General features: G+C 33.7%; 1 protein-coding gene and 1 long non-coding RNA gene across 3 annotated transcripts in view; both read left to right on the plus strand.

Moving 5' to 3' along the window:
* Positions 1–27,271, plus strand: part of grm8b (glutamate receptor, metabotropic 8b) — a 332,946-nt gene that overhangs the window by 239,971 nt on the left and 65,704 nt on the right.
* Positions 21,727–24,772, plus strand: LOC147837853 (uncharacterized). Its single transcript, XR_015526610.1, has 4 exons — positions 21,727–21,769; positions 22,642–22,681; positions 22,780–22,924; positions 24,261–24,772. It is a non-coding gene; the product is annotated as an uncharacterized LOC147837853 (long non-coding RNA).

Genomic DNA, 27,271 nt, shown 5'->3' on the forward strand with positions numbered 1-27,271 from the left:
GAAAAGGGTTTACATTTATTTACATTTATAAATATAAAACTTACAAATGTATATTGAAATCTTAAACAATGATTATAATTATTTTGGATAATACATATATTTTGTTAAAAGCACTTTTATTCCAAAAAGTCCAAAATAAAGGAGCTACAAGAAAAAAAGGGCAATATACTTTAGTCTCACTTTTAAAATTTCTTCATAAACAGCTTGACTGGAAAAATATTTTATAGTCATTTTTTTATTTTATTTGTTAAGAAAGTTTTAAAGTAGTGTCAGGATCAATGATGATAATTATTGTCCTGGGGCCTGTTTCAGAAAGGAGGTTAAGTGAAAACTCAGAGTATTTTAACCCTGAAATGAAAGAAACTCTGGGTTTTCGGTTTAAAAATGGCAGGTTTGTTAAACTCAAGAAATCAGGGTAAGTCAAGCCTGTTTCTGAAAGAAAGGTAACTTTAACTCAGAGTCAGTTACTGTGGTAACTTACTCTGTGAATCTAACCTGGTCCGGAGCAGGTTTTATTCTCTAAACTCTGAGTTTCTGTCGGTCTCCTCCCCTTTTTTAAAGATGAAGCGTATTTCTCGCATTAGTCTTACGTTTCCACACACCTATTTTAGAGCTCATTTTGGAGATGCCCATAAAAACGATTGATGGAAACGTCATGATTCACAGAACTTTTGAAAATATGCATAATAAAACATGCGCATAATTGAGTAGGTTAAACTTTTATTTGATAAGAAAAGATGCGCATAAACTACGAAGTGCACTTAACAAATTACAGTATGTACATTAAAAAAAAGTTTGTTAGAGATGATGATGAAAATGTGTGTGAATGAACAAACCAGCAGACTGAGCACACTGCAGAACATCTTAAATGTTGTTTTAGTCATTCTAAAATGCCTTAACTGTTTCAGTATTAGTGTATATTATTAATTACCTCCGAGCGTCTGGAGCGTGTCAAGATCTCCGCGTCTGGCTTCAAACGCCCCCACGTGTTCATTGTGTCTTCTGAGGCGCAAGTATTAAATAAAAAATCATTAACGCAGCTTGTTCTACCGCAGTAAATTCTGTTTTTACTGTTGATATTTGGCGCAAGTTATTCAGGAAGTGACGATTGTGTTCTCTTTGACTCGTTGGATGAAATGCTTTATTCACATCTTTTAGGCATTATTCCAGTTTTGCACAAATTTATGTAAGCCTGTATTTTGATGGAAACATAGCTATTGCCTACATTTTATGTCACACACAGAACAAAGTCACGTACAAGGCTTGTCCTTTTTTCCATATTTAGCCTAACCTTCGACATGTACTGTTCCGCGCTCCATCTATGGACCACACATGGAGGTTTCAGGGATCTGGGCGTGGGTGCCAGATGGTGTCCCATCACTAAGAGAGGAGGTTCTCCCTTAGGGGAATGCGCCAAGAAGGGACCGTTGCGAGGAGTGTGAGCTTCGAAACCCAGGTCCAGTTGGGCCAGAGGGGCGCAACAAACAAGACCTGCTCCTCATCCTCCCTGACTTTGCACAAAGTTTGTGCGACTGGGGGAAACGCATATTTGCGCATTGCCCAATGGCCAGCTGTGAGCTAGAGCATCCGTGCTGAGGGGGGCCTCGGCTGGCAATGTGCGTTCTCGGTGGAAGCAAACAGATCGATCTGGGCTTCCCCGAAGCGCGCCCATATCAGCTGGACCGAATCGGATATGTCAGTGCAGGCGGGGTCCAGACCACGAACCCGCGGCTGCAGGCTCGTTGTACTCGTCCGTACAGTCCATGCTGGAGGCATCTGTCGTTACGACAACATGCCTGGATACTAGCCCTAGGGGCGCTCCGGCCCGTAGAAAAGCCAGATTTGTCCAGGCAGGCACTTTTTTCCAGGGGTTTCAATACAGCGTAACCGCTACTGCGTCATCGGGTGGGCGTGGCCTATCTGTGAATTTGCATAGGTCACGGATCATGCGCAGATTGTGAAAACAGCCGTTTGATTCAGATACCTGTACGTATTGCAGGGGTTTCGTGTCAAATGCCTTTTATATGCAGTACTAAATAGCTGTCCTGATCGCAGGTGTTTCATGTGAAGTCAGTGAATGTTATATTAAACAAATTAACTTAAGATACCTCTCAGATTACATTAATACTGTTATAACTTAAGATACCTGTCCTGATCCCACGGCTTTTGTACCAAAAACTTTATATATCATATACATTAACATCAGATACCTGTCCTGATCCCAGGTGTTTCATGTATGATCACTTTTATATACATTAACATCAGATACCTGTCCTGATCCCAGGGGTTTCATGTATGATCACTTTTATATTATATACAGTAACATCAAATACCTGTCCTGATCTCAGGTGTTTCATGTATGATCACTTTTATATATATTAACATCAGATACCTGTCCTGATCTCAGGTGTTTCATGTATGATCACTTTTATATATATTAACATCAGATACCTGTCCTGATCCCAGGGGTTTCATGTATGATCACTTTTATATATATTAACATCAGATACCTGTCCTGATCTCAGGGGTTTCATGTATGATCACTTTTATATATATTAACATCAAATACCTGTCCTGATCTCAGGGGTTTCATGTATGATCACTTTTATATATATTAACATCAAATACCTGTCCTGATCCCAGGTGTTTCATGTATGATCACTTTTATATTATATACAGTAACATCAGATACCTGTCCTGATCTCAGGTGTTTCATGTATGATCACTTTTATATTATATACATTAACATCAGATACCTGTCCTGATCCCAGGTGTTTCATGTATGATCACTTTTATATTATATACAGTAACATCAGATACCTGTCCTGATCCCAGGGGTTTCATGTATGATCACTTTTATATTATATACAGTAACATCAAATACCTGTCCTGATCCCAGGGGTTTCATGTATGATCACTTTTATATATATTAACATCAGATACCTGTCCTGATCCCAGGGGTTTCATGTATGATCACTTTTATATTATATACAGTAACATCAGATACCTGTCCTGATCCCAGGTGTTTCATGTATGATCACTTTTTTATATATTAACATCAGATACCTGTCCTGATCTCAGGGGTTTTATGTATGATCACTTTTATATTATATACAGTAACATCAGATACCTGTCCTGATCCCAGGTGTTTCATGTATGATCACTTTTATATATATTAACATCAGATACCTGTCCTGATCCCAGGGGTTTCATGTATGATCACTTTTATATATATTAACATCAGATACCTGTCCTGATCCCAGGGGTTTTATGTATGATCACTTTTATATATATTAACATCAGATACCTGTCCTGATCCCAGGGGTTTCATGTATGATCACTTTTATATTATATACAGTAACATCAGATACCTGTCCTGATCCCAGGGGTTTCATGTATGATCACTTTTATATATATTAACATCAGATACCTTTCCTGATCCCAGGTGTTTCATGTATGATCACTTTTTTATATATTAACATCAGATACCTGTCCTGATCCCAGGGGTTTTATGTATGATCACTTTTATATATATTAACATCAGATACCTGTCCTGATCCCAGGGGTTTCATGTATGATCACTTTTATATTATATACAGTAACATCAGATACCTGTCCTGATCCCAGGGGTTTCATGTATGATCACTTTTATATATATTAACATCAGATACCTTTCCTGATCCCAGGTGTTTCATGTATGATCACTTTTTTATATATTAACATCAGATACCTGTCCTGATCTCAGGGGTTTTATGTATGATCACTTTTATATTATATACAGTAACATCAGATACCTGTCCTGATCCCAGGGGTTTTATGTATGATCACTTTTATATATATTAACATCAGATACCTGTCCTGATCCCAGGTGTTTCATGTATGATCACTTTTATATATATTAACATCAGATACCTGTCCTGATCCCAGGTGTTTCATGTATGATCACTTTTATATATATTAACATCAGATACCTGTCCTGATCCCAGGGGTTTCATGTATGATCACTTTTATATATATTAACATCAAATACCTGTCCTGATCCCAGGTGTTTCATATATGATCACTTTTATATTATATACAGTAACATCAAATACCTGTCCTGATCTCAGGTGTTTCATGTATGATCACTTTTATATATATTAACATCAGATACCTGTCCTGATCTCAGGTGTTTCATGTATGATCACTTTTATATTATATACATTAACATCAGATACCTGTCCTGATCCCAGGGGTTTCATGTATGATCACTTTTATATTAGTTAACATCAGATACCTGTCCTGATCCCAGTTGTTTTGTGTATGATGACTTTAAATAAAAATAGAAAATAAATATGAGTTATGTTAATTAACTAAGATCGAGAAAGAAAAATTAACCACGATTTATTACAGAAAATGTGGTATTTATTTGTTTAAACATGACTGAATACCATATTTTAAACTACAAAAACACGGTTAATCTTACCACAACCATTATTATTTGGTTTAAAATGGAAGTACAAAAGCCCAGAGACAGTAAAACGGAGTAAAACGAGGTCAGCCGTTTTTGCTAATGAAATCTTTAAAATATAACATTATAAAACCAAAAAAATAACCTGTATGATTGTTTTTTCCCTCGTTATCCACCGCGGTAGGTTCTTTATCCATTATCATCCTGTTTGAAATGACCGCGCTTAAAAAGAACCTGTACTGCGCATGATCGGTGACCTCTCAGTATTGTTTTTTTTTTAAGGGGGCGTTTCCCAAACACCGACCGAGCCACGCCCATTTTACGTCGTGGTAATGAAACCCCTGGAATTTAATGCATGCCGATTTGTCCAGGGGCTGAGGGTGCGAAGACACAGCAGAGTAATGCGCACCCGGTGCATACCCGTGCGCCATACCCGTCTGGGAACTCGATCACAAAGCCAATGCTGAAGTGGTCTCATATGAAGCAAACCGAGTGGCATGACCGCCCCTGCGGAAACCATATGCCCCAGGATCCTCTGAAAACATTTCAGTGGGACCACAACTGGAGCTCGTTTACACCGGAAAGCACCAGCCTGGCGCGCTCCCTGGAGAGGCGTGCAACCATAGTGACCGAATCCAGCTTCAGTCTGAGATTAGAGATCCTCTGCACAGGGCAAAGTTTACTCTTCTCTCGGTTGACCTGAAGCCCCAACTGGTCGAGATGCTAAAGAACTTTGTCTCTGTGCATAATCAGCTGATTGCGGAACGAGGCTAGAATGAGCCAGTCGTCGAGATAGTTGAGTATGCTGATGCCCGCAAGGCGCAGAGGCGCTAGGGCACCCTCCGCAAGCTTGGTGAAAACCCGCGGAGACAGAGAGAGCCCGAAGGGAGGACCTTGTATTAGCACGCTGGTCCTTCGAACACGAACCGGAGAAAAGGGCGGTGGCATGGAAGAATGGAGACGTGAAAATATGCATCCTTCAGGTCTATGGCTGCAAACCAATCCTGTGGACAGACGCTTTGAATCAAGCATTTCTGCGTGAGCATTCTGTATTTGCAAATGTAATCACAGAAGTTAATTACAGATGTAATTACAAACAGGTTTTTAAGCAAGCATAAGTACACAATAAATACATGTATTTCCATAATAAGTACATTGTAACAAACTATTAATTCCTGTGTAAAAACATATTAGTTAAGGCCACTTAATATAAAGTGGGACCAGTAAATGTCTAAGCAATTTGAAAAGAAAAAAAAAAAGAAATGAAAAATGAGCGAACAGTTCGTTCATTCCTTTGTTCTTTCCTTCTTTCGGTCTTTAGTTTGTTTGTTTGTTCGTTCGCTCATTTGTTCGTTCATTCGTTTTTTACTTCCTTTCTTCCTTCCTACTTTTCTTACATCACATTACATTGCATTACATTACATTACCCAAAAAAAAATACAAAAATAAAAATAAATCTTAATTGGGGATAAAAAGGTTAGCAATAAGCGGGGAAATGAACGAATTTAAATAAAAACAATGAATATAATATAATATAATATAATATAATATAATATAATATAATATAATATAATATAATATAATATAATATAAAAGTCAAAGCCTTGATCATTAGTGCTAAATACGCATTTCAGTTTACCTAGTTAAAAGTAGGGCTCCTTTTGAACCATTACATCAAAGTTAATTTTCTGTGAAGGAAGCACCTTCAACAACCTCACAGACTCAAGGGAGATTCATACTAATAGCTATTTGATGAAGCTCATGCTCAAGTGGTGTGTTTGCCAGCTCTCTTGCGGGAAGTGCTAACCTAATCAACAGAAGTTGTATAGTAAAGACGCCCATACCGATGAAACACAGCCTGAGTTAAATGGTAAATAAGACAGCTTTTGCTCTAAGGAGGGTGTTCAGTCATGTAGAGAGCATACAAGATCATCTCTGTGGGGTGCATCTTTACAATCCCATCCGCCAAGCGTGGACTGCAGCCAACTGTGTACCACATCACTAAGAACTTGCTGCCAGTAGCATTGAAGTTTTTTTGTTTTGTTTTGTTTTTAGCAAAAGTGAAGGTTTTTTAGCTTTAAGCTGGTTCACAATTGGATTAAAGAGTTTTATACAGTATGTTTTATGAGTATTTAGGAGATGTGTATTGTAATATGAAAATCAGAGAGACAGTCTGAAGACTGACCTTTGGTGTAAAGTTACGAAGCCTATTATAAATTCTTAAATTATTATTTATATATATATATATATATATATATATATTTATCAGGAATTGTACTTTACTTCTTTCTTAACTACATGTTAGGGCTGTATGGGTACTTTACTACCTGTAGTCATTCATTCATTCATTTTCTTGTCAGCTTAGTCTCTTTTTTAATCTGGGGTTGCCACAGCGGAATGAACCGACAAACTTATCCAGCAAGTTTTTACACAGCGGAAAAGCTTCCAGCCACAACTCATCTCTGGGAAACATCCACACACACATTCACACACACACTCATACACTACGGACAATTTAGCCTACCCAATTCACCTGTACCGCATGTCCTTGGACTGTGGGGAAAACCGAAACACCCGGAGGAAACCCATGCGAAGGCAGGAAGAACATGCAAACTCCACACAGAAACGGCAACTGAGCCAAGGTTCAAACCAGCGACCCAGCGACCTTCTTGCTGTGAGGCGACAGCACTACCTACTGCGCCACTACCTCGTCTACCTGTAGTCCTTGCTTTCTATATTTATTTTAACTTGTCTACAGCATTTGGCTAAGTAGAATAATTAGTCTATAATAATTAGTAAATTGTGCATTGAAAAATCATGTCAAACCACTTTATAAATGCAATAAACATAGTATTAAATGTATTACGAAGATGCAAAATTGTTACCGTACGTGCAACAACTGCAGAGACTGTTTAAACTGTCTGATGAGAACATGAAAAATACCTTTGATGAATGAAATTGAGAAATAATAACTTAATGTATTACAGAATGTTACATTTTTATCATTAGCCGGCAGCTAGCTCTCTGCAACTCTTACATGGTCGCCCACTAAAGCTAAGCAGGGCTGCACCTGGTCAGTACCTGGATGGGAGACCACATGGGAAAGCTAGGTTGCTGCCGGAAGTGGTGTTAGAGGGGCCAGCAGGGGGCACCCAACCTGCGGTCTGTGTGGGTCCTAATGCCCCAGTATAGTGACGGGGACTCTATACTGCTCAGTGAGCGCCGTTTTTCGGATGAGACGTTAAATCGAGGTCCTGACTCACTGTGGTCATTAAAAATCACAGGATGTCCTTCGAAAAAGAGTAAGGGTTTAACCCCAACATCCTGGCCAAATCTGCCCACTGGCCTCTGTCCATCATAGCCTCCTAACCCTCCCCATATCATTACTCTGTCCCCTCTCCACCAATCAGCTGGTGTGGGGTGTGCGGTCAAGCGCAAAATGAATGCTGTCGTTTCATGCTGCACACTGGTGGTGGATGAGGAGATTCCCTGCTACGTGTAAAGCGCTTTAAGTGCCCAGAAAAGTGCTATATAAATGTAAGGAATTATTATTATTATTATTATTATTATTATTATTATTATTATTATTATTATTATCATGTATTAGCAGTGTCTACATTTGTGACACCAACTGCTGGAGACTACTAGTTTGTTGTTCAGGGATCAAAGTTCTTAACCTAATTATTAACATATCATCACAGGTAGATTAACTGCACGTGTATACGCATTAACCAGCAGTCAGCAATGTCACAGTTTTTTTTATTATTCATAGTCCCTGAATGGCAGTTCATTTAACTTACACTTAAAAATAAATTATGTAAACTACATTTTTATATTGCAGGGTGTAAGGTGGAATAATTTGTTAATACTTTTAGAACTGCTATTTTTAACTCATATGTTGAGTATTATTTAGACCAGATACTTTTATTCTACTTGCAGTAGATTTTTGGGAAGTAATAATAATTGTACTTAGATTTTTTTAGAACTTTAAAAATTACATGGAAAATAAATACTATAAAATAGTGTTTCTATTTCTAAATTTCAAACTAATTAGCTTCTTCATTTTTGTCAAAATTTTAAGTGTATCCAGGCAATTTTTATAGCGATATTTCCTTTGCATTTGCTCATCACTGACAGTCAGCTTCTGCTATATAAAGTTGCCATCACTTTTAAGACTAAATTCAAAGATTCATTATAATGCTGCATATCAGATCCCCCTCACCCCCCTGTACAAAGTTTACTTCAGACATTAAACTATTTATGAGAATACCTGCCGTGACATTCATTTTGACACAGTTCAGCATATATTTGCAAATAGTGCTGTTCTGCCAATGTGTCCTACCTTGTCTGATTGTCCTTCTTCCAAATTGTAGATACATCTTGATGACAAAATATCATACCCATCAGACTGTGCTATCAGTGTACATTTGGATGTGGAGAGTTGTGATTTGAGGCAGTAATATTGCCCTATACCCCAATCCCTAACCCCAACTTTAGGATAATTTGATGGGGATAAATATCAGCCTGGAACCCCACCCTTCAAAAAGGCCTTTTTATTTACTGCATGTACTGTTAAAGTCAGAATTATTAGCCCCCTTTTGATTTTTTTTTTCTTTTTTAAATATTTCCCAAATGATGTTTGACAGAGCAAGGAAATTTTAACAGTATGTCTGATAATATTTTTTCTTCTAGAAAAAAAAATCTTATTTGTTTTATTTTGGCTAGAATAAAAGCAGTTTTGATTTAAAAAAAAAACTATTTTAGGGACAAAATTATTAGACCCTTTAAGCTATTTTTTTCTGATAGTCTACAGAACAAACCATTGTTATAGAATAACTTGCCTAATTACCCAACCTGCCTATTCACCTTATTAACCTAGTTAAGCCTTTAAATGTCACATTAAGCTGTATAGAAGTGTCTTGAAAAATATCAAGTAAAATATTATTTACTGTCATCATGGCAAAGATAAAATAAATTAGTTATTAGAAATAGGTTTTTAAAACTAGTATGGTTAGAAATGTGCTGAAACAATCTTCTCTCCAATAAACAGAAATTGGGGGGGAAAAAAATAAACAGGGGCGCTATAATTCGGGGGGGGCTAATAATTCTGACTTCAACTGTATATAGTTGAAGTCAAAACTATTTGGTCTCCTGTCAAATTTGAATTATTTAAAAATTATTTCATAAGTGCTGTTAAACGAAGACAGTCTTTTTTTTTTAAAACATAATAGTTTTAATAACTGATTTCTCAGAACTATTTATTTTGTTTTGACAATAAATCTAACCCTCTCCATTGACTTTTTGCTTAGGGAGGCTGCCTTTTTGTTATTTATGATTTAAAACAAAACACAAATCAATACCTAAAGCTGACAAGGTGTATAGCAAACAATGAAAAAAAAAACTTTTTATAAGCTGTGGACTTCTGTGTTTTTAAGGAAACAAAAGTAGAGCACGGCGTGTCATCAGAGAAAACTGATGATATGCTCGCTGCAGAGACGTGGAATTGGCTACAAGAAACATTTATTATTTTTAACCTTGTCAAAGGATGACTTTTTATTGCATAACACCTTATGTGAGACAAGCAGACATATAGAAACTAAAATGTATTTTTCTATGTCAATGTTCCCTTTTAGCCTCCTTTTTTAGGACAAATGATCCAACAACAATGTGAAAAAATGGCAATATTTACTTACAGATTGCTTTAAAAAAATAACATAACAACATAAGCTGTTGGCAGTAGCTACAGCACTTGCAAACATTAACGCTACACTGTCACTGGAGTGTAGGGTACACATTTGTACTTAAAGGGTCAATATTGGTACCTCAAAAGTATATATTAGTACCTAAAAAATTGAAGAGGAACACTTTTGTACATTTAAGGTATGTACCCTTTAGGTATTAATATGGACCTTTCAGGTACAAATTTGTACCTTGTGAAAAGGTACTGTACCACCCCAGTGACAGCTCACGTACCTTTATTTCTGAGAGTGTAAAATATCTGCTTAATAAGCATATTGCCATAATAGTACACTATATATATTTTTTTATAATTAACAGTTTCTGTATTTTGGGATTCACATGTGTTTTTTTCTTGATTTACAGTTATGAATTACAATTACAATTACATTATGGGACCTTGATCACTGCTGTGTTGACTTTTGATGTTGAAAATTCAACTCTACAGTTTAACAAAGTGACTTTTGTTGACATTTTATTAGTTTTAAATAATATAATGTACAAGAAATATTATAAAGAAATAACAAACAGCAAAAAGTTTGTAAAACAAGAATTTGAAAATGAATATTTTTACTCATTTCTCAGTGAACATAGGCAATATATTTTTGTGCATTTAAACAAAACAGATTCATTAAACAGATATATTTATTAAAATAATATTTTAATCTCCAAACATATTTAGAAATTGAAAGATAATACAATAAAATTTAAGCTAAATATTGCAAAGAAATTACAACCTACAAAATTTCAACTTTATCTTTCAAATTTTTTGCTTCTCTTGATTTTCCTCTCTTTTTTCATAGATTTTTCTATAACATAAATTTGAGTGTGCTAGTTTTTATACCGTTATCGTAAGTTATTTTGTTAGATATGCTCCAGATTTGTCTTCAGTACTGACTAACTTAATGTATGTACAAAAATATGAATTTAAAATATAGATTTACGAGGTGTGTGTGTGTGTGTGTGTGTGTGTGTGTGTGTGTGTGTGTGTGTGTGTGTATATAGTTGAAGTCAGAATTATTAGCCCCCATTCGATTTTTCTTTTATTTTAAATATTTCCTGAATGATGTTTAACAGAGCAAGGACATTTTCACAGTAGGTTTGATAATATTTTTTTCTTCTGGAGAAAGTCTTATTTGTTTTTTTTTTTTGGCTAGAATAAAAGCAGTTTTTAATTTTTGAAAATCCATTTTAGGGTCAAAATTAGTAGCCCCTTTAAGCTATTTATTTTTTCGATAGTCTACAGGACAAACCATCATTATACAATAACTAGCCTAGTTACCCTATCCTGCCTAATTAACCTAATTAACCTAATTAGGCCTTTAAATATTACTTTAATCTGTATTGAAGTGTTTTGAAAAATATCTTGTCAAATATTGTTTACTGTCATCATGGCAAAGATAAAATAAAATAAATTAGTTATTAGAATTGAGTTATTAAAACTATTATGCTTAGAATTTTTTTTAGAATGTAGGCTATGGCTTATTTTATAGAAATAGATAAAACTGATATTTGGATATGTTACTCTCCACCAGTGACTAAGTGTTTTGCTGTACAAAAGTACTGTGTGTGTCTGGATCCCACAATTCACCCATTCCTCCTGCTGATTCGTCACATTTTAATTAGCCGCGTGCACTTTTGTGTTTTTAGCATGCTTACTGTACATCTTGTTACATAACAGCTTATACTGTAGATGTTGTTCTTTTTTGTTATAAGTCAGAAATGACAAGGAGGCGGAAAATAAATGGATAAGGTTGAATTGTTTCCTCTTCGCTGAGCATGGCTTTCAAATTATTACGCATTATGCTCTGTCTCTATGTTGAATATGTATAATTAATATGCATGTATACACTTTAAATATAGAAATGGCCTATTTTGTGCTTTCCCCGCTGATTTTACACAAGTGGGCCCAATAGAAAGATTAATTCATCATTCACAAGCTCTCTAAAAGATGCAGATCTCTGTGTGAATGCTGACCAAAAACTGTCATGGGAACACAGCATCTGTGAACCAAACTACAATGAATCTGAAAACAGATTAGACTGTGGTGCGTCGTAACATAATAGCAAAACGCTTCAGTTGGACCGAATTAGATGAGTGTCTCTAAATAAGTAACAGGAGGCACAGACTGTAGTTCGGCAGTGGGAATGTACACACAGCTTTTTTTTTTTGGAAAGCACAGCATGTATTGGTGAATCTCTACTGGGTATAAGCTATATTGTATTGTTTCAAAGATTTCAGAATCAGTGTGCCAGTGTGTTTATGCATGTGTGTTTCCATGTTTATGCATATGCGTGTTTGCGCATGTATATGTGTGTGTTCATGCATGTATGTTTTTGCATGTATGTATGCGTTTATGCGTGATTGTTAACGCATGCATATAAGTGTGTGTGTGTGTGTGTGTGTGTGTGTGTGTGTGTGTGTGTGTGTGTGTGTGTGTGTTTATGCATATATAGGTGTGTATGTGTTTGCGTTTGTTATCAACAATCATGTAACAATTTTTTACAACATCATGTTTTAATTACTTTGTTTGATAAGTTGACAGTTCATTCCGCTGTGGCGACCCCTGATTAAGAAAAGGGAATAAGCTGAAAAAAATAATAATGAAAAATTGTGTGTAAGTGTGAGTGCTATACAAACTCATGTGCTCCACTGAATTTGGAGCAAATGAGAAAATATTACAGTTTTTTTCTCAGTCACTTTGGTCCATTTCTCAAATCAGAATTGAAATTCTCAAAACTACCCGTTCAATCTTCACATCATGGTGTCACTTGTGCAATTCAGAAAAGCAGTTTTTCATTCCTTGTTGCAAATGCTTTTGTTCATCCATGCAAATGATGATGTGCAGTTCTTTGCTGTTTCCTTATCAATTGCTTATGTCATGTTGATCAAAATGTGTTATCTTGGTGTCCAGCCCCACAACATTTGATTCATTGTTCATGGCATAAATCTTTACATGCAAAATGGCTGAACAAGTTGTCATAATGACTTTTTCCATACATTTCTATTAGACTTTTTTTTCTAAATCTTTCTACAATTGCCAAATTTCTTCCAGTTAAATTTTGACTTTTCTAATGAAGGTCTAAAAGGAGGTTGTCCTAGGTTCTTTTTTTTTTTTTTCTTTGTGCTATACAGTGCTGTCTTTTTCTTTCTATATCACAATAGCATGATTTGTCAACAAATTACAGCACAAATAGCAAAAAATAAAATAAAATTTCCATTGTTTATGCCAGAACACCCTTCCAGAGTACACTGTAGTATTGTGTAATGCCTGGGTTCACTTAAGGATTGTACAGGATCTTAGGATTATCATAACAAGTATATTTATTATACAACATTTATGCCAATGAACACAGGAAGACCACGAAGTGAAGACAAACATCAACATGGAGAATACCAGACAAAGGATGAACTGAATACAAGGACTTAAATACACAGGGGGATAATGACAATGATTGAACACATGAATGAAACACAGGTGATGAACGTAATGGCAGGAACTAGAACAAAGGAGCACATGGTGAAGGTCACATAAGAAAAAAAAAAACAGAAAAAGGAGGAAGGCAGGTTGTGACATATTGACAACATACAAAAGTGATTTGACTGTCTTTGCCATACACAGTGACACAAGAACTCATAATTCTTTTTTTTTTTTTTTTTAATTAGAATATGCAAAAATCATACAAATACAAGAAAACATCAACAGATAACAAACACAAAGCAACAAAACAAAAACATCAACAATATAGTCAGGTACTGGTATGTGCGTGAGTGTGTGCGTGTGAGTGTGTGTATGCATGTAAAGGTAACTTGGTGGACAGGTTAGAGTACATACATTAGGAACAATAACAGTCAATAAATGAAGCAAGTGTCACAGATATAGATAAAACATATAGAAAGAAACCAGTCAGAGGTAGGGAGTAACAACAATGCTTATTAATGTATGATAGTAAATATGAGAGTAAAAAGAGAGAAAGGACAACAGTAATAACTGACAACAATAATAATAAATCACAAGTGCTACACCAACTACTACTACAGAAAGTTACTTATATTACAACTACTAATGCTTCTACTACAGCCACAACCACGACTACTACTAATAAAGTGTCTATTAATATTGATACTACTACAACAACTACCACTACTGATACTACTATAGCGTTTGCTACAATTAATACAACAATGTCTACTGCGACTACTACTACTACTACTACTACTACTACTACTACTACTACAACTACTACTACTACTACAATCACTTCTACTACATCTACATCAACAACATCTACTACTGATATTACTACACCAACAACGACTACTACTACTACTACTGTAAATACCACACCATTACTACTTCTGCTACTACTATACCAATGACATCTACTACTACATGAACTACAACTTCTATAATCTCCGTAACAATTACTCAATAACAATCGATACTATTACAATGACTACTACTTCAACTACTACTACTACTACTACTACTACTACAACTACTACCGTTACAACTACAACAACTGCAACCTTACTAATGATAATGGTATAAATACTTGTAATAATGATAATGAAAAGATAACAGGACAAGTCAGAACAGTAATAATAATAATGATAACAAAAAATAAAAGTAATACCATTTATGACAAAGATGTCGAGGAAAGGGGAGGATGGGAAATCAGGGAGAAGACAAGTAATAATAATAATAATAATAATAATAATAATAATAATAGTAGTAAGTAGAAGAACTCATAATTCTAAAGGCACTGACGTGTTCAGTGATACAGACGTTTAGTTTTAAGAGATGAATTAAGGATTTAGAATATAAGACTGGGTTTTGCAGGTAACCAATGGTGTTTTGCTATTTATACGTGTTGTTTTAAGAAAAGCACCTATTTTGTGTTGCAAATTTCAATTCTGATCTGAAAATGTACCAAAGCGACTGAGAAAAACTGTAATTATGGTTTTGAATTGTTCACATCTGTGTTTGTTTTGATATGTTTATGACTAATTATTGTATATTTGAGTTTTTTTATTTTTGTATATTAAAAGAGTTAAAATACTTTAAAAACACACGCCTCCCACCAGTGCTGATATACAGCCATATCGCACTGCTACTCGTGAATATATATATATTAGGGATGCTCATTTCGTTTAATTTTGCTAACCGACAACCGCGGCTCGTTAATCGGTTAATAACAATTAACTGGTCAAATTACTATTAAATTATTATTAAATTTATTTAAACAAATTGACGTGTCTGTCTGACACATTAAATATTGCATTTTAAAATACTGATTTATATGCTAGCATATATTAATATCAGAACATAACAACAGATCATCTTCACGCAACTGTGTGTTTCCAATGGCATAGAAAAACAGAATAAAACAAATAAAATGAATAAAATCAAAAGGCCTGCCCTAAATTATTTTTACTTAAGTAGTTCATTTAGAGAACAAAACGAAAACACTGACTGATCCTTTTAAGAACCGGCATAGGCTGTTTTTTTTTTGTTGTTTTTTTTTTCAATTATGTTTTTTTTTCCGTCAAATAAAAATAGCATACTTCTTCAAATTGCTCCCTCCACGGGAAATATGCATTTATTTAATACCCTGCTGTTATTATTATATTACAAAACTTTTTAAATTTTTAATAGAAATCATTATTTTAAAGGTTATGTCTTGATCTTTCCTCTCTTACTCGCGGTTAAAGTGTGCGCCCTGCGTGATGAATAGACAATGACAATGTGCGCATATGTTGACTATTTGTAAACAGTTTTGTGGTTTAATTATGATATTTCATTAATTTGCATACATGGTTTATAAGCTGTAAAATGAAAGCTAAAGAATATTTGTTATGTTTATGACACAGATTTAGGAGGCTATCAGCATCAACGCTGGTTTGGCAACTTTGTCTGTATCAAACAGCAATATTCTTCTTTGGCAAATATGTATGTAGGCACGTGTGGTCATACGTTATCATCCCACGAGTTAACAAATATGTCTGATCACAGCAAATGTTTTTTTCCTTTCCAAAAACATAAGGCGCAGCTCGCTCCTTTTGACAAGGAAATAAAGGTGCGTCGTCTTTTTTTATGTTACTATGAAACAACTAATTCAGCTATTGATTGTGAAAGAGTGTTGCAGTCTATGTTGTTACAATTGTAATATTTAAAACTATTGTGATATTCAAGATTTGTAAATTCATACAACTAACTTGAAACAGCGAGCACTAGTCTCTCTTACGTCTTTAAAAGTTCTTTAAAAGTTTAAAACTGCTGCCCTGGGATGAGCCGCATGCAAAACAAGTGCAGCTTTTAGTAAACCATTTAAAATATGCCCATTTTAACTCAAAAAGTGCATTCAATTGGCATATTATTTGTAAATATGTGGCATATACATTTACACTATCCTTACACTATGTTTGCCTTAAAGAGGTAATTCACCCAAAACAGAAAATTTACCGTCATTTACTAAAAAAAAAAAACAATTTGAGTTTTTTTCTGTTGAACAACCCAGTTCTGAGAAACATCCATACACTCTAATTTACATATGCACTTATACACTACAGCCAATTTAGTTTATTAATTTAAAAATTGGTTTGCTACAAAACAAGGACAAAATGTGCATCTAAAACATCCAATATGGCTGAACTTTGACTAACTATGAGAATTAACCTTTCTCAATCCTCCATGAGGCCATTAAAGGTATTTCCCTCACAGGAAATTAAAGATATGTAGCAGTTTAAAAATAGCCTGTCATATGGGAATTGTGAATATCTTGCCTAATAATCAAGGCTGAAATTTTGAATTCTTAGATTTTTCAGATCATCCCATTGGTCATTATGATTCACATTTTTGATCTTCTTACCTAAATTCTCCTCTAAGTCATTTCATTCGCTGTTGTTCTCTTTAAATAAAACACACTTGAGTTGATTCAATGTTGATGCTGAATATTAGCTATGGTGTGTTATAATGAGATACATCTTCAGGCAGTGAACAAAAGTGATTCACTCCACTGCGGATGATATTTGCAATGCATGCACTGTGAAAAGCAATGCAGAGATCAAGTCGAAACTTGTGCCTACACGCAGTGCATAAATTACAGGAGGAGAGCTTGTTCGTTATAGGCATGTTTCCATTCCACATTCGGCTTTCCACATGCCACTTTGAATTACCACGGTTGTAATTGCAAGTCTTGAGAATGAGGCCTAACCTGTGATTAAACCAAGACTTGGCTTAATCAAAACATCTTCTCCACTCTCTAATCATTTCTTCCATATTGTCACAGTCTTTGACAAGGCATTTGGATTGCACAAGCGAGAGGATGCAATCAAGACTTTGATTGGAGAATGGTCAGTGTCCTGCATCAAGATGAAGAGGCTTCTGCCAGCTTTGTCTTGAAATTATTTTTATACAGCAAAAATGAAGAAAATCTTTTTTTTTCTTTTTTTTTTCATGGAAGTCTACAACGAATCTTTTATCTGAAACATGCTATTGACAGTTTATATTTTCACTTTATTTTATACATTTTTGTTAAGATGTAGTTTGCTTTTCTTTTTATTTCCTTATTTAATTTTAGTACTGTTTTTAAATGTTATATTTTTGCTAAATTTATTTTTTTCTTATGCTTGCTTTTTTTTCAATTTTTATAATGATTTTAATTGCTTTTAAATGATTTTTTTTTATATATATACAGTTTAAGTCAGAATCATTATCCCCCCTTAGATTTTTCTTTTTCAAATATTTCCCAAATTATGTTTATCAGAGCAAGGAAATTTTCACAGTATGTCTGATAATATTTACTCTTCTGGAAAAAGTCTTATTTGTTTTATTTCAACAAGAATAAAAACAGTTTTTACTTTTTATGAACCATTTTAAGGTCAAAATTATTAGCCCCTTTAAGCTAATTTTTTCCCTGACTGTCTTTAGCACAAACCATCATTATACAATGACTTACCTACTTACCTGAACCTGCCTAGTTAACCTAAATAACCTAGTTAAGTCTTTAAATGTCACTTTAAGCTATATACAGTAGAAGTGTCTTGAAAAATATCTAGCAAAATATTCTGTGCTGTTATCATGGCAAAGATAAAATAAATCAGTAATTAGAAATGAGTTCTTAAAACTATTATGTTTAGAAATGTGTTAAAAATCTTCTCTTCGTCAAGCTGAAATTGGGGAAAAAAATAAACAGGTGGCTAATAATTCAGAGGGGCTAATAACTCTGACTTCAATTGTATATTATCAGTGGTTTAAAGTTACAAATTACAAGTACTCAAACTACTGTAACTGAGTAGTTTTTTTTCTCAGAAATCTTAATTTACTAAATATATGTTTTTTAAATGTGTCCTTTTACTTTCCCCTACATTTTTAGGGTAGTATTGGTACTTTTACATCTCTACTTTCCTTTAACCTGTAGTCACTACTTTACTTTTTTTCTTGTATGTGGGGATTAGAAAATTCAGTCCTGATTCTTGTCTAATCAATTTGCACATAAAAGTAAAGTGGTAAATCGCATGATAATGGACTTACTCAAGACAAGGATGATTTATAATTGCAGCAAACTGTTTGGAAGCATTAAAAGTGTCCAAGAAGATGTCTAAAATCTTTAGACGCAATGACCCAGAGACTATTAAGATGCTTGTCACTGATGAAAAAATGACGGTTGATTACTGTATGAAAAGCAAAATGGCCTTTAACACCCAGCAGAGACCCAGAAGACGTCAACATGACGTCAGATTGAAGTTGTACCCCAACATCGTTTTGGTTGCCATAACTGACAAATAAATGTCAGTATTTGACGTCAATATGATGCTGGTTTAAGATGTTTATGAAGATTTTGGTTTTTGGCTTTCTAACACAACCGAAAATCAAAATATCAACTTCATTTGATGTTATTGGACATGAAAATAACATTGTCCTAAGACACTGGCTAGACATAGAATTTTCGTCGCCTGATATCAAACTTAATCAAATCTAATATTAATTTCTTATGATGTGTGCCTGCTGGGCAATAATGAGTCCACTACAAAATGTTACGTTTACACATACATCCACAAATTACATGTAAATGCATTAGCTTTTTACAGCGTAATACTCACTACTCACTGCTCTTGAGTACTTTTAAAAGGGCTACTTATTACTCATATTTAAATTTGTTACTTTTACAACAAATACTTCTATACTACTTGCACTACATTTTTAGGCAAGTAATGTTACTTTTACTTAAGTTTGCTTTTTGTTTATTTCTTGCTGTGGTGTTGATTTTCTGCTGTGTTTAGTGGATGGGTCAGTGGTGGAAGTTATACTGAAAAATCACACTTGAGTAAAAGAACTACCTGCCCAGAAATGTGGTGCAAGTAAAGTAAAATTATCTGTTTTAGTAAAAAGTAAAAAGTAGAGTAGTAGAGTAAAAAGTAGGTACTCAAGAGTAATGAGTAGTTAGTATTGCACTTTGAAAAGCTAATGTGTTCACATGCACTTTATGCAGGTGTGTGTGAAAATGTAACCTTCTGTTGTGCATTTAGTTATTGTTTAAGGTCATTTGACAATTTCAGTCATCATACAGTAAACATCCTTTATCTTCTCATCAGTGACGTGCAGTCTAAACAGTCTCTGGATCATTGTTTGTAAATATTTTGGACATCTTCTTGGACCCTTTTGATGCTTACAAATGCTTTACTCCATTTATAAAGTTCCCATGTCTTCAGGTAGTTCAGTAGGATGCGATTTACTTTCAATGTGCGATTTGATTAAACAGAAATCACAGGACAGATTTTTTTTTACTTAGTCAATCTCCATAGACACAAGAAAAAGTACACATTTTTAAAACTAATAAGAAAATTCCTGAGTAAAACTACTCAATTACAGTAGTTTGAGAGTTTGTAATTTGCTACTTTACACCACTGAATGGGGTTTTGTTTTTTGCTTTGTTGTGGTATTTGATGTGCTGTCTTCTACTTATTTATTTTGTTATTTGTTTGTTACAGATTTTTTTTAAGTTTTTTGTTTTGTTAGGAAAAAAAATATGTCTATATATGCATTTAAAATTTAACCACAGCCATAGTTTACAAAAAAGTCACCTACTGTACAGTAGTTATGAAAAACGTTTAAAGTTGACATTAATTATTTCACTTTTAGTGGTTGCTATTTGTGACCCCTAGCTGTGGCAACAAATTAATGCATTTGTCATTTGAAATCACAGCCTAAGCACCAGGTAATTGTGTGGTGTGTGATTATGTGTGTAGAATGTGTGATGCTCTCAGTGAGTAATCTGATAATTTGGTAGATCAAATGTGTGTGGTAGCAGCAAGTGCATTTCCAGTGGAATCCTCCAGACTCACTCCGTGGCTGACTGTGTGCAGGTGTTTTAATAATGCATGATTCCCCATCTCATGAGACGCTCATTTGATACAAACTCTCCCTCCTCACTATCTGCTCTGTATGCCGCTGAAATTGCTCATCTGAGACGACTCCTGTAGGCCAGAGAAACCTCACCAGGGCTTCATAATGATGGAATGATTTTGTATAATAATAGATAACAAACGATGCAGATCTTCTCATGCTTTGTTAGCAGTTTAGTGAATTGTTTTGCTCAGAATGTGACCTGATTTTTTTTTTCAGCTTGCACTGTTTGTAATTTATTCATATTTGTTGGTTGAATGGATCTAAAGCATTATGCGTGTTTTGTTTACACAGGGATCCTGATGTTTTTGAGTCTCAAAAAATATCTGCATTGCTTAATGATTCATTTTAGCCACAAGAGGCTATGTAACTGAAGGCATCTGATTCAGCATTGCACAGATCAACACATTCTCACTCCCAACTCGTCATATACTGACGCTTGGTCAGGAACCCTCGGCGTAGGTTATTGACGCACAGGGTACCCCTTTAGCGTCACATTTAGACGTGCAGGGATTCCCTATAGAATCTGTACCTGAGCCTGAAGCGTCATAGGGAGACGCTGGAGGCTCGTATAATTACCAATAGATGTCAACGCACTTTTTAAAACCTGATTTACGCCTATTATCGCAGTTTTCTTCTTTTAAAAATATGTAATTTTTATTTTGTTCATGAAAAGCGTCTGTAAACTGGGTCGAAACTACTGTATGAATAAACTTCGGTCCACGTGACATCCCTTCACGGTGAGTTTAACGCCGCTCTGCTATTGGTCAAACTGCATCAACGGTGAGTTCTCAGATGAGTTCAACTGTCAACATTAAATAGTATGTTAATGCTGCATAATGTATTTTTATTGGAGATTAGTTGGTGTTTATAAATATTTTATCATTAACTTTATATTTAATGAGTGAAAATATATTCGGTTGTCCAGTTTAGGTTAACTATAAAACTATACTACTAATAAAACTTTGATTCATTCATATTATTTATTATTTTTTTACTTTAAAAAATATTACATTTCAAGTACTAAGTTTAAAAATGTTTTTGGCTGATCTTTTTTCATTTTAAATTATTCATTAAAGTTGGGGTCATTGTATGTGGCGATCTATTTTTTACAGTCTATGCTCGCTATCCCAAGGTTCATTGCGATCCCAAGGTTCACTGCGGTTTTCCACAAGGTAAGTAAAAAGTAAACAAATAAAGACGATTTGTTGATAAAGCATGTACTGTAAACTAGCGACGTTATCTAATTACATCAAGTTCATTTATTAAAAACATATTTTTCTCACATATAACGTTGGTCATGCATTAGAACAATATATAAATTTTAAGATAAGGAACAGTGTAACCAGATTGTTGTTTTTCACAATAGAATTCGTGCAAAATCTTTATATGATATGCAATATGCAACTCTAATAATACAAATGTATTCGTAATTGTTTCAATATTAAAGAACATCAAGTGTTTCCAAAGGTTTAAAGGCTACATTGTAAAAACAATTATTTTCCATGCCTTAAAACACACACACACACACACACACACACACACACACACACACACACACACACACACACACACACACACGCACATATATATATATATATATATATATATATATATATATATATAACATAAGAAAAGCTCAAGTATAACTTAAGCTGATGTATGTCACAATGAATATCTTACACTATTACAAGTATAATTTGGCCTTTACCAATTTATTTAATAAAAGAAAGAATCTATCATCTCTAAATTGTGGTAAAGAGGCACAACAAGCTGTCTTCTTTGTCAAATATTATGTCAGTCAGGATGGCAATGGTAAAACTCAAGGATTACCTTGCACCTTCTCAGTAATTTACCATTGATCATATGTATTACAAGTGGCTGGGTTGTTTTTAACACAAGCAACGTATTTTAAATCATTATCTTAAACAGATTATGGCTCATTTTGGACTACACTTACATTACTTTACAACTGCTTAATGCAGTACTGATGTATCTAGTAGTTAGTGGGTTTAACTAATGTCACATCTGTTTTTATTCATTTTAGATGCAGAAACTTTTGACATATGAATTCATCTTGACTAAGGGTAAGGTTTTTGTTCAGAATTAATCATTATTTAAAATCATTGTATTTTCTTTGTTATTATGTACAGCTTTTAAAAGAATGTACTTTCTTTTAATAAAGAACTCTTCACAGCACTTCATCTGAACAGTCATAACCTCACAGAGCTGCACAACTGCCCCACTCAAGATCACTGTTGAAGCTGGAACCTCATCTTGTGTACAGCAAAGGCAGAGCTGAAAATTCACTGTTTGTCTTGTATTGTGTGGTAAGTCATAGTTTTATTTATTATTTTTTTTATTGCAACACTAAGTAGTCCATTCTGTGGCCAATATGATATAAAAGGCCTAAAATGGGACTGACGTGATCATTGTTTTGATTTCTAGATAAGTACTTATGGGGCTACACATGCAGCTGAAGTTAGCTACATGGAGTAGGACATTTCTTTCAGTATACTCTTAAAGAGATTCACCCAAAAATGAAAATACTGTCATTATTGACTCATCCTTCACTTGTTCCAAATATGTCTGAGTTGCTTTCTTCAGTTAAACACAATTTATATTTTAAAGAAAGATGAAAACCTGCAAACATTAACTTCCATGGTATTTGTTTTTTCCTACTATGCATGTCAATGTTTTCAGCTTTTCAGCTTTCTTCAAAAACTTCCTTCATGTTCAACACAAAGTAACTTGGAAGTTTCTAAAAAAAGGTTTACAACCACTTGAGGGAGAGTAAATAGTGAACTATTCCTTTAACCCAATCTAGTTGACTTTACTAGAAAATTGTATAGAAACCCAGTGCCTTAAACCCCTTACATTTTATACAGGGTACAACTTAACAGCCATACTTGAATTAAAATATTACTGTAAGTCCAAGAAGATTGTAAAGGTTCTAGGTTAATTTAAAGAGGGCTGTTTAGTTTCACCTTGTGTAAAAACATAAAGGGTTTAAGGCAACATTTTCCATGAAGTTTTTTTTATAAAGTCAACTAGTTTGAGTTAAGAGTGTAATGGGTTTCAGTAAAAGCAGTGAATCATGCAGGCATGAAATTAATGTTTAGCCATGTAAAGCAATAAGCTTGTTATAATTTAGAAATATTTTTAGGGTGGAGCAAAGTATGCTGTAGTAGTTTTCATATAATTGATGAATCAAACATGAGATGTGTTTTAAATTGCAAGAAGTGAATTAACAATATGTTCATCAAGATTCAAATCTTGCATCTTATATTTTTTAAGGTTTTGGCCCAATAATACCCATATTCTGCTATTTAAAAAAAAAAACTTGCTGGAATTTGTGTCAGCATTCCCTTCAATGAAAACTACAGCAGTGGACATCAGTGGTGATAAAAATGTATGAGAAGGATAATGGTGTTCATAATGAGAAGTGCAGTTACTATCCTGATCTCTGAGTTTGTAGAACTGACAGATCTGCTTGGAATACATGGAAACATGCTGGAAATGTTTAACTTATTATACAGTTAATTCAAGAGTGCCAGGTTTAATGACACTTTACATATATAAATAAATATCACTGAACTTTCTAAATGAAACCTAACACTCATTCTTTGTTCAGTAATGATATTGTGCACTTCTAATACTTTACAGTGGCAAAACCTGGAATAACACATGGGAGCCCTCCAGGAATTCCTGACACTTTACGCCCAAGTCTCCTCATGCTAACCGGGTTGCAATATGACAGTCTAGTCAGCATAAACACCTGGACTCACCAAGCACACTTTGGTTCTCAGTGTTTTGTACAAATTGTTTTTGCTATTCTTCAGTAAATACTTGAATATGTTTTGAACTTATTCTACTTTTGATGTTTAAGTTCAGAAAGTTGTTATTATAAACATAATTTGCATTTGTCATGAACTTGACTTCTTGTTGTTGTGAAAGCTGTTTATTATAATGGCATTTCCAAAGGCATCATTTGAAAAGATTTTTTGCAGTGCAGTTTTACTTGAGCTTGACATACCAGATGTATGACATGAATAAATATCACAAAATAAATATAATAATGATAATACAAAATATAAATTTCCTTCAATTATAATTGTTTTTAATCATTTATATATGTATGGTAATATATTATTGCATTAAAAACTGTTATAAATATATATATTTTTGGTTTTTGCATGTTTGCGTGATTTTTTTTTTGTTTTTTTTTGTGGCATTATGAATAAATTATAAATGTTTCATTAAAATGTATTGTGTTTATTTGCATACTCATTTACAATGAACTACTATTTTTACTATTTAATGGGCACTATATTTGTCATTTAAGTTTGACATATATTTATATTTGTATACCTACATGATGCAGGGTTTAGTTACAGGAAATGCTGAAAATGTTTTCAAACATGATGCTTTTTTTATTATTTTATTATTCGTTTCAAATTTAGTATACTGCCTATGATCTGGTTTTACTATGATCATTTTGCACATCAGGTTACCCCCACAAAGGAATCTCACGGTAAATATACATTTGTATTTTTAATAAGACAATAAATAGCATGTAATATTAATACACATTTTGATATTTAAGTAATATTATGAGGTTATTATAATCTACCTTCAACCGGAAGATTACCAAATAGAGACAAAGTGTGACGTAGATTGCGACATTGTGATTGGACTATAACTTCAAAGCCAAATTAAAAGATCCTTCGTGTTGCTAACTATGTTTTGCTAACTTTGCCACTTTACTAACAGTGTCCTTTATCAATGAGTTATCGCTGTGTTTCAAATAGTTACCGATTAACCAAGATCGTAACCCTAAACGTAACCCTAACTACAGCTTTCAATGAACTACAATTTATACCGCCATGTCTTTCCCGTCCCATCTATACAGCGACAAAGGATTGTGGGTAATGTAGTTTAAAGCCTGTTTGTAATAAAATGGAACAAATACTATTTTTAATGAACTAAAGACTATTTGAATAAGGTCATTGTGTATATATTTATGACATATATGAAAGCCAGGCATAAATTTGTTATTTTTCAATGAGTATTTTTTTAAAACAGCTTTTATTGACTTGATTAATATATATCAGACTATTATATCCAACATTATTTATTGAACATAGCATAGATAATAGTCTTGCTGATATTCTCTCACTCATTTCTCGTTTGAAATGTGAATACTTTTTCCTTTTCTACGGGGCTCTACTCATCCCCTTTGAGTAAAAGGGCAGTTAACCTATGTAGATGTATTATCTTCAACATGGACAAGAAATTGTATTGTCACATGTACAGTTGTGGTAAAAAAAAAAAAAAGCTGTAAAAATAAGCTAAATATTAGTATCCTCTTTAATCACAAGTTATTAGCAATAGTGATCTATGTTCATCACAAATATTATGAGTTCAGAATAATATGTGTGGATGTAATTTTGTAAGTGTGTTTCATTAATGGTCATCGTGTGATGTTTAATTGTTTTCACTTTATTTGAAATATGGATAAAAGCTCTTAAAATATGTAAATGTTTATAAATATAACCTTTTTAAAGACATGTATTTGTTTGAAAACCACTCTTTATCTGATTATTTTTACTTTCTAAATCTTCAACTGTTTGTGTAACAGTATGTTTTGATGACAATAGATGAACTTTGTGTTAAATAATGATTCCACATCATGTCTTTGTCCTGCATGTGGGTTAATTTGTTAATTATTTTCTTTATGATCAAATGATTTTAAGATTTGCTGCATTGTAAGAATCATGAAAATAGTGAGAAATGAGGTAACAATGACGATAAGATATCCTTTCAAATGCTGTGAATAGTTCAAAATGATTAAAAATACATAGCCATGAACCAACAAAATAAATATGCAAACCTTTAAATCATCTAAACTAGAAGTAAAAAAGTTCTGTGCTGTACATAAGTTACTGTGAAGTTCTATGTCTACAAAAAATACATATTTTATTTTACTTTTTGGCTTAGTCCCTTTATTAACCAAGGGTCGCCACAGCTCTATGAACCGCCAACTTTTCCAGCATGTTTTTATGCAGCAGATGCTCTTCCAGCCGCAATCCATCTCTTGGAAAATATTTTATTTTTTTATTTTTTTATCTTGCATTCAATAAAACATTATACAAAGTTATTTTTTATTTTCAGCATAACAACAGTGGCACTGTTATCTCACAAGTACAGTAGTTTTTTGTTAGACATTCTAACAAATGAATACAAATATTTCAAAGTAAAGACAAAAATAAAAGGAGATACATTTTTTTTTTTTTTAGAAAAATCCATGAGGACCAAATAGATCCATCAGATCTTTGATGTAAATCATAGGTTAATTTGTTCAGAGGTAGAAGTCTGGTTGCCTGACTCAGCCACATATTGACTGGAGGTATCTGAGCAGTTGACCATAATAATGTAAATTTTTTGGCCAAGTATATGCAAAAATTTTATTTATCATAAAAAATTATCATAAAATTAATATTTTAAAAGCTCTTAATGTCATTTAATGTAATAATTTTATTTTAATATAGAGTTCCTTAAATCGTTATATGTTGTAAGCAGTTGGGCATACAATAATGCTCTTAATTTACCACACTGATTGATTTTAGAGGAATGCTTACATACTGTACATGTCTATGTATTTAAAAAAAAAGAGA

Source organism: Danio rerio, chromosome 25 (genome assembly GCF_052040795.2).
Source record: "Danio rerio strain M-AB ecotype USA chromosome 25, GRCz13ab, whole genome shotgun sequence".
NCBI lineage: Eukaryota > Metazoa > Chordata > Actinopteri > Cypriniformes > Danionidae > Danio > Danio rerio.